This window comes from Citrus clementina, unplaced genomic scaffold (genome assembly GCF_000493195.1).
Source record: "Citrus clementina cultivar Clemenules unplaced genomic scaffold, Citrus_clementina_v1.0 scaffold_5, whole genome shotgun sequence".
Lineage (NCBI taxonomy): Eukaryota > Viridiplantae > Streptophyta > Magnoliopsida > Sapindales > Rutaceae > Citrus > Citrus x clementina.
This window is the reverse complement of record NW_006262201.1, coordinates 25570817-25577114: the sequence shown is the minus strand read 5'-3', so window position 1 is coordinate 25577114 and position 6298 is coordinate 25570817.

Sequence of the window (6298 nt, the reverse complement as noted above, 5' to 3'; positions counted from 1 at the left end):
GCTTCAACAGAGTCTATTTTTTTATTTCTTTTTTTTTTTCAAAATAAACCTCCATTCTTATACATAAAATTATAATATCAATTAAATAAACAAAGTCTATGCTTACTAGTAAAACACGTCCATTTTCAGGTAGAGGCAGATAATAAAAGAAAATTGAAACTGAGATAAAATAAGAAGAGCTTCTTAATGATGGAATCGATGCCATCAAATAAACGTGACTTAATCTTGAAACCATAAACTGCACTAAGCATAGCACCAAAGCCAGAGCGTGACTATAAAGAAGAAAAAAAAAAGAAGAATTAAATCAACATGAAATTGAACTTTTGTTTTATCTTCCACAAGCAAGAAATTCAACTGGAACAATACAAAATATGAAATTTTTAGCAATCTTACTAGCATTATACACAAATCTCAATTCACGAAAAATAGGGGAATGAATCACTAACATCACCCAATTCATATATTCAAATAATGTATCCCCACTCCTAACAAGCAACGTGCTACCACAGTCGATTAGTTGTTAGGGTTAAGGCTTACCATAGAGAACGGGATGGCGCTAACTAAATGTCAAGTTGAAACGGCATCTGCAATCGTATTGAATGACATTGAACCGCGAGGTAGGGTTTAAATGAATACCGGGCAGAGATAAATTGGTGTGGTGAATTAGGGTTTTGTGGCTACGTTTTATTTCGATTGAAAAAAGGAATTTGAGCTTTTGGGTTGAAACAGAGGAAAGCTTTTGGGTTATTAAAGTGAAAGATATGGAATAATACAAAAAATTATTGAAGTGAAAGAGCAGGAATACAATAATTTTTTTGGGTCCGTAGGGTCGGAGGCAGTTCGCTGTGGTTCTGATATGTGGGGCGGTTGCGAATGTGAGACTTAGGCTTAGGGTTCTATATAGTGTTATAGAGAGAGGCTCAGAGTTTATTCATTTTACCTGTCCCATTGCCTATCGCACGTAAACCCACAAATTTTATAGAGTACATAATTTTGAATTTGATTTGTCTCATCATAAACTTTGAAATGATATATTATACGTCTAAAACGGACATATATAGCTCAAGTTATGATTTTTGAAACATATATGAAATTTAGTGAGACAGGCAAGTGGGACAGGTGCCTGTCTCACTAAATTTCATATATATTGCAAAAGCTATAACTTGAGCTACATATGTTCGTTTTAGGCGTATAATATACTGTTTCGAAGCTTATGACGAGACAAATCAAATCCAAAATCATGTACTCTATAAAATTTATGGGTTTATGTGCGACAAGCAGTGGGACAGGTGCCTGTCGCACATAAATGCAGTGCGTTTATGTGAGACATGCACCTGTCCCACTTGCCTATCTCACTTGTTCTGAACTTCGTTTTTTGCCCGATTTTTCTATATTTTCAATGATTTTTCTTCATTTCTCAACTCAAACTAAGTACTTTAACAAATCACATTGTTTTATGAATGAAAAATAACAATATTTGTAACAAAACCCACTTTAATTTCAAATTTAGTTGATAAAATCAATAGATTAAAGATTTACATTGTGTAAAAGCATAAACTAATTTTAAGAAGCTCTCCCATTGATGATTATATTCAATTATGTAATTGATTTATAGAGAGTGATGAAGTTTGTTGAGAGTGATAAATGTTTGTTAAGTTATTGAAGAAGAACCGTATTTAGTTGTGCTGGAATTGAAAAAGTGGCATGTCTTTATAAATTTGATAAAAGTGATGAGGGTAATCTAGTCCAAAAGTAGGGTATTTGGCTAGTTATGATAGAAAAAACTTTAAGGGATTAAAGTTAAAAAATACAAATATTTTATGACTATTTTTATAAATTTCCCAGCAGTTATTGCGACCCATGGATTTTTTTACTTCTTTTGAAAAAAAAAATCAAAATCAAAGTCATTGAAGTGCGTTTGATGATTTGCTGTTTAACTTGGGCCAGCATTGGGTTATGGATCCAAAATAAAAAAAAGGTGGGCCACATGGTCTCTTATGATCAATAAAAATCGATTGAAAAGGATGGTATAGTGAGTGGAAGAGAAATACCGATGGCAGATCAAGGGATAAAAATACGAGCTCACTTGCAACGTGGTATAGTTCAGGTCCTTTGAATACTTTCAATGACCTTATTAGTCAGGAATTTAACAATAATTTTTATTTTTTTACATCCGGGAACGGTTTTAAGCATAGGCAAATTAGGCCTATAATAACAAATCCTCTTTTTTAACAATTAAACAATTAGGAAGTCTCCCTTTTTATTTTTGGTATTACTTATAATAGCAAATCTTCTTTTTTAGGCCTCTTTTTAGTTAGTAATTATCTTATAATTAAGAATTTTTATACACATTCTATATTTGATAACCTTAATATTAAAGATCTCTAATTAATAGTACTATCTAATTGTTAATTTATTATTAGTTTTTCCAAGAAAAAAATTAAATTCATTATCTATTTAATACTTCAGTTTTTTTTTCGTCAGTGGCAGATAAAAGAGTCGGTTTTTCCATTACTAAGCTTTTCATGGATGAAAACTTTATTTATTTATTTGGTTTTATAGGTTCTCTGTGAATGCCATTAGACATGAGATTGACTAATTCAAGCTTCCTTTTTCCCCTTAGCATCCAAAAGTGTGAGGCAAGGGCAACTAATGAGTCCCTTGTGATGAGAACCTTTGTCCAAGCAAAAAGCAGAGGTCAATTGCTAATACCGTACTGTTATTAGTTTCAGTGCTTAAATTGCTCCATAAGTTTGCATTTTAAAGTCTCTGTATTAATTTCTGAGGTATACTGCTAATGAGACCTCCAGCCAAGTTCAAGTAGTGATGGCTACTTTGTCATATAACTGACTGTGAGAGGCCATCAATCAGCTCTGTTTTGTATTTTTGTACCTTTTTTTTTGTATAATGATCAACCAAATGTTAGCCTAAGATTGCATCCAATATTTACTGATTGTCTTATATTAGGATATAAACTGAATTCATAAGACATTCCCTTATTGATATTCATTCCGACACGTCCTAGTCTTTTGCCTTGTAGAAATGCTTGTGGTTGAAGAGCTTTACAGAGAAGCTGTCGTCAGTACTGCTCGGAAATTGATTATATTGAATCAGAAAACTTGAACAGATAAGGGTTGTGTGCATGGGAATACTTGAGGGAAGCTTCACAATAGTTACGGCCGGATCTGCACTCTTCGCTCTATATGTGTCCTCAATATAAATGGCTCAAATACATGTGTTATGGTCTTTTAATATAAAATACCATTATCTCATGCGTTATGGTCTTATCCTTAGGGTGGGCGTTCGGTTCGGTTTGGGTTAACCGGTGAAACCCGAACGGATTCAAAGTTTCAACCCGTTCGGGTTGAAGCTTTTTTTTTTTTTTAAGATTCAGCTTTTAAATTAAAAAAAAAAATATATATATATATATATTAAGGATGTTTGGAATTGAGATTTTTAGATTTTAAGTGGTTGTTATAATTTTTGAATTAAATTGTTCCTTAAGGATGTTTGGAATATTTGGAATTGAGAGTTTTAAATTATTGAAATGTTATTAAAGATGATTTGTAGTTGATATTTGTTATTAAGGATGTTTGGAATTGAGAGTTTTAAATTATTGAAATGTTATTAAAGATGATTTGTAGATGATATTTGTTATTAAGGATATTTGGAATTAAGATTTTTGGATTTTAAGAGGTTGTTATAATTTTTAGATTAAATCGTTCCTTAAGGATGTTTGGAATGTTTGGAATTGAGATTTTTAAATTGTTGAAATGTTATTAAGGATGATTTGTAATTGATATTTGTTGTTAAGAATGTTTGAAATTTAAATTTTTAGATTTTAAGTGGTTGTTGTTAGAATTTTTAGATTAAATTGTTCCAACCCATTCTAACCCGAATTAACCCGAACCGAAATTTTAACCCGAATTATCAACCCAATCCGATCCGAATTGCCAACCCAAACCGAACCGAACCGAATTAAATTCGGTTCGGTTTGGTTCGGGTTGGTGCTTTCAACCCGATTGGGTTCAATTCTCCAACCCGAACGGGTTGAAACCCAATCCGAAACCCGAACAACCCGAATCGAAACCCGATTTGCCCACCCCTACTTATCCTTGTATTCTTAAAAACTACATAAAATACCATTATCTCTGCTTTTGTAGCTATTGAATTCGACTTTCACAACATAAATATTTATTAGCAACAACTTAAAATCCAAACAAATCTAACATGCAATGTATGAATTACATATTATGATTAAACAGATTTTGATTATTTAATATTAAAATATATTCTCATTAATATCTTAAGGATAGGTAATACTCATATAATTTTTTTAAAAATCAAACTCAAATTATATGCATTGTTATTATGTATTATTGTCTAATATTTGGATTTTACTAATTTACAACTGCTATAACTTACGACCTCTTCAAACATAATGTGGGTCCCACCACGTGTTAAATTTTTTACATTATTTTTTAAGGAACTGTAAGTTACAGCAGCTGTAACTTAGTAGCACCTCCAATATTTTACTTTACTTCCCCTAATATTTTACTTGTACTTTTATATCTTTACAAAACAATACCAACAAGACAATAGTGTATGAAATAAATAAAAAATAAATAAAGATCTGACAACGAAATTAGGCCTATCATTAATTTCTCGTGGTGTGAACTCTTAACAATTCTCCCATATCACACCTAAAGCTCTCGCGTGGTGTGAACGCTTGATGATTCTCCCATATCCCTCCAAAAATTTGTCATATTGCGAAAAGCAATGTCAATTCAATGTCGTCTCCATTAGTCATAGTGGCAGATAGGACTAGAATTTGTTGAAACTCCTGGACATATTTTTCCTTTTGAAAATAATTTTATAGAATCTCATATCGTGAATAACGGACAATGAGACTCTTTTTTTTTAACTGTAATATTTTTTTAAATTTTTAACTAAAAAAATTAATTTTAATATTTTATAATAATATAAGTAGGATATTAAAATAAATATAATATATATATATATATTAAAATAATTTCAATACCAAAAAATATTTTAATATTTTACAATCTCGTATTATATTAAACCAAATTATAATAAATAGAGACATAATATTCAAATAAATATATAAAGCTTTAAATTATTTTCAATATCATATAAAATAACTTTAATATTATTAAAACATGAGAAATATTATATTAATTATAAAAATATTTAACCCAAGGATTTGTTTAAAATTTTTATAATAAATATATTATTAAAATAAATATATTAAGTTACATTTTAAAAATTAATTATTTAAATTATACATACGAGTCTACTAGAAAATTTAAACTATTTAAATCGTATTTACATTTACTAAAAAATTTTGAAGTCAATTTTTTTTTGTGGCTACCATAAGAGTACTATAGTCAAAAAGGGTATTGGTGTTCTTTATTAAAATTTTGGGGTCTACATGACTATTTTCTAAAATTGTAAGGGTGTCATTTTATTTTTGGAAAAAAATAAAAATTTCATTTAAACATCTAAAATGGTGAATAGTACAATGCTACAGTGGGCGTAAATAGAAGGTAAAAAGCAATCAAATTTTGATGAAACATGCAATGTATGAAATATATATTATGATTAAACAGATTTTGATTATTTAATATTAAATTATATTTACATTAATATCTTAAGGATAGGTAATACTCAAAATTTTTTTTTTTTAAATCAAACCCAAATTATATGCATTGTTAATGTGCGTTATTGTCTAATATTTGGATTTTGTTAAGTCACAACTACTATAACTTACAGCCACTTCAAACAAATGTGGATTTTTTACATTATTTTTTAAGGGATTGTAAGTTACAACAACTTAACTTAGCAGCACCCTAATAGTTTACTTTACTTTTATATCTTTACAAAACAATGCCAACAAGACAACAATGTATGAAATAATGAAAATAAATAAACAAAGAACTGACAGCGAAATTAGGGCTATCATTGGTTTCTCGTGGTGTGAACTGTTGACAATCCTCCCTGATCCCATCTAAAACTCCCGCGTAGTGTGAACATTTGTCGATTCTCCCATATCCCTAAAAAAATTTGTCATATTAAGAAAAGCAATGTCAATTGCAATGTCGTTTCTATTAGTCATAGTGGCAGATAGCACTAGAATTTGTTGAAACCCCTGGACTTATTTTTCCTTTTCAAAATAATTTTGTAGAACCTCATATCGTGAATAACAGACAATCAGACTCTTTTTTTAATTATAATATTTTTAAATTTATTAACTAAAAAAATTAATTTTAATATTTTA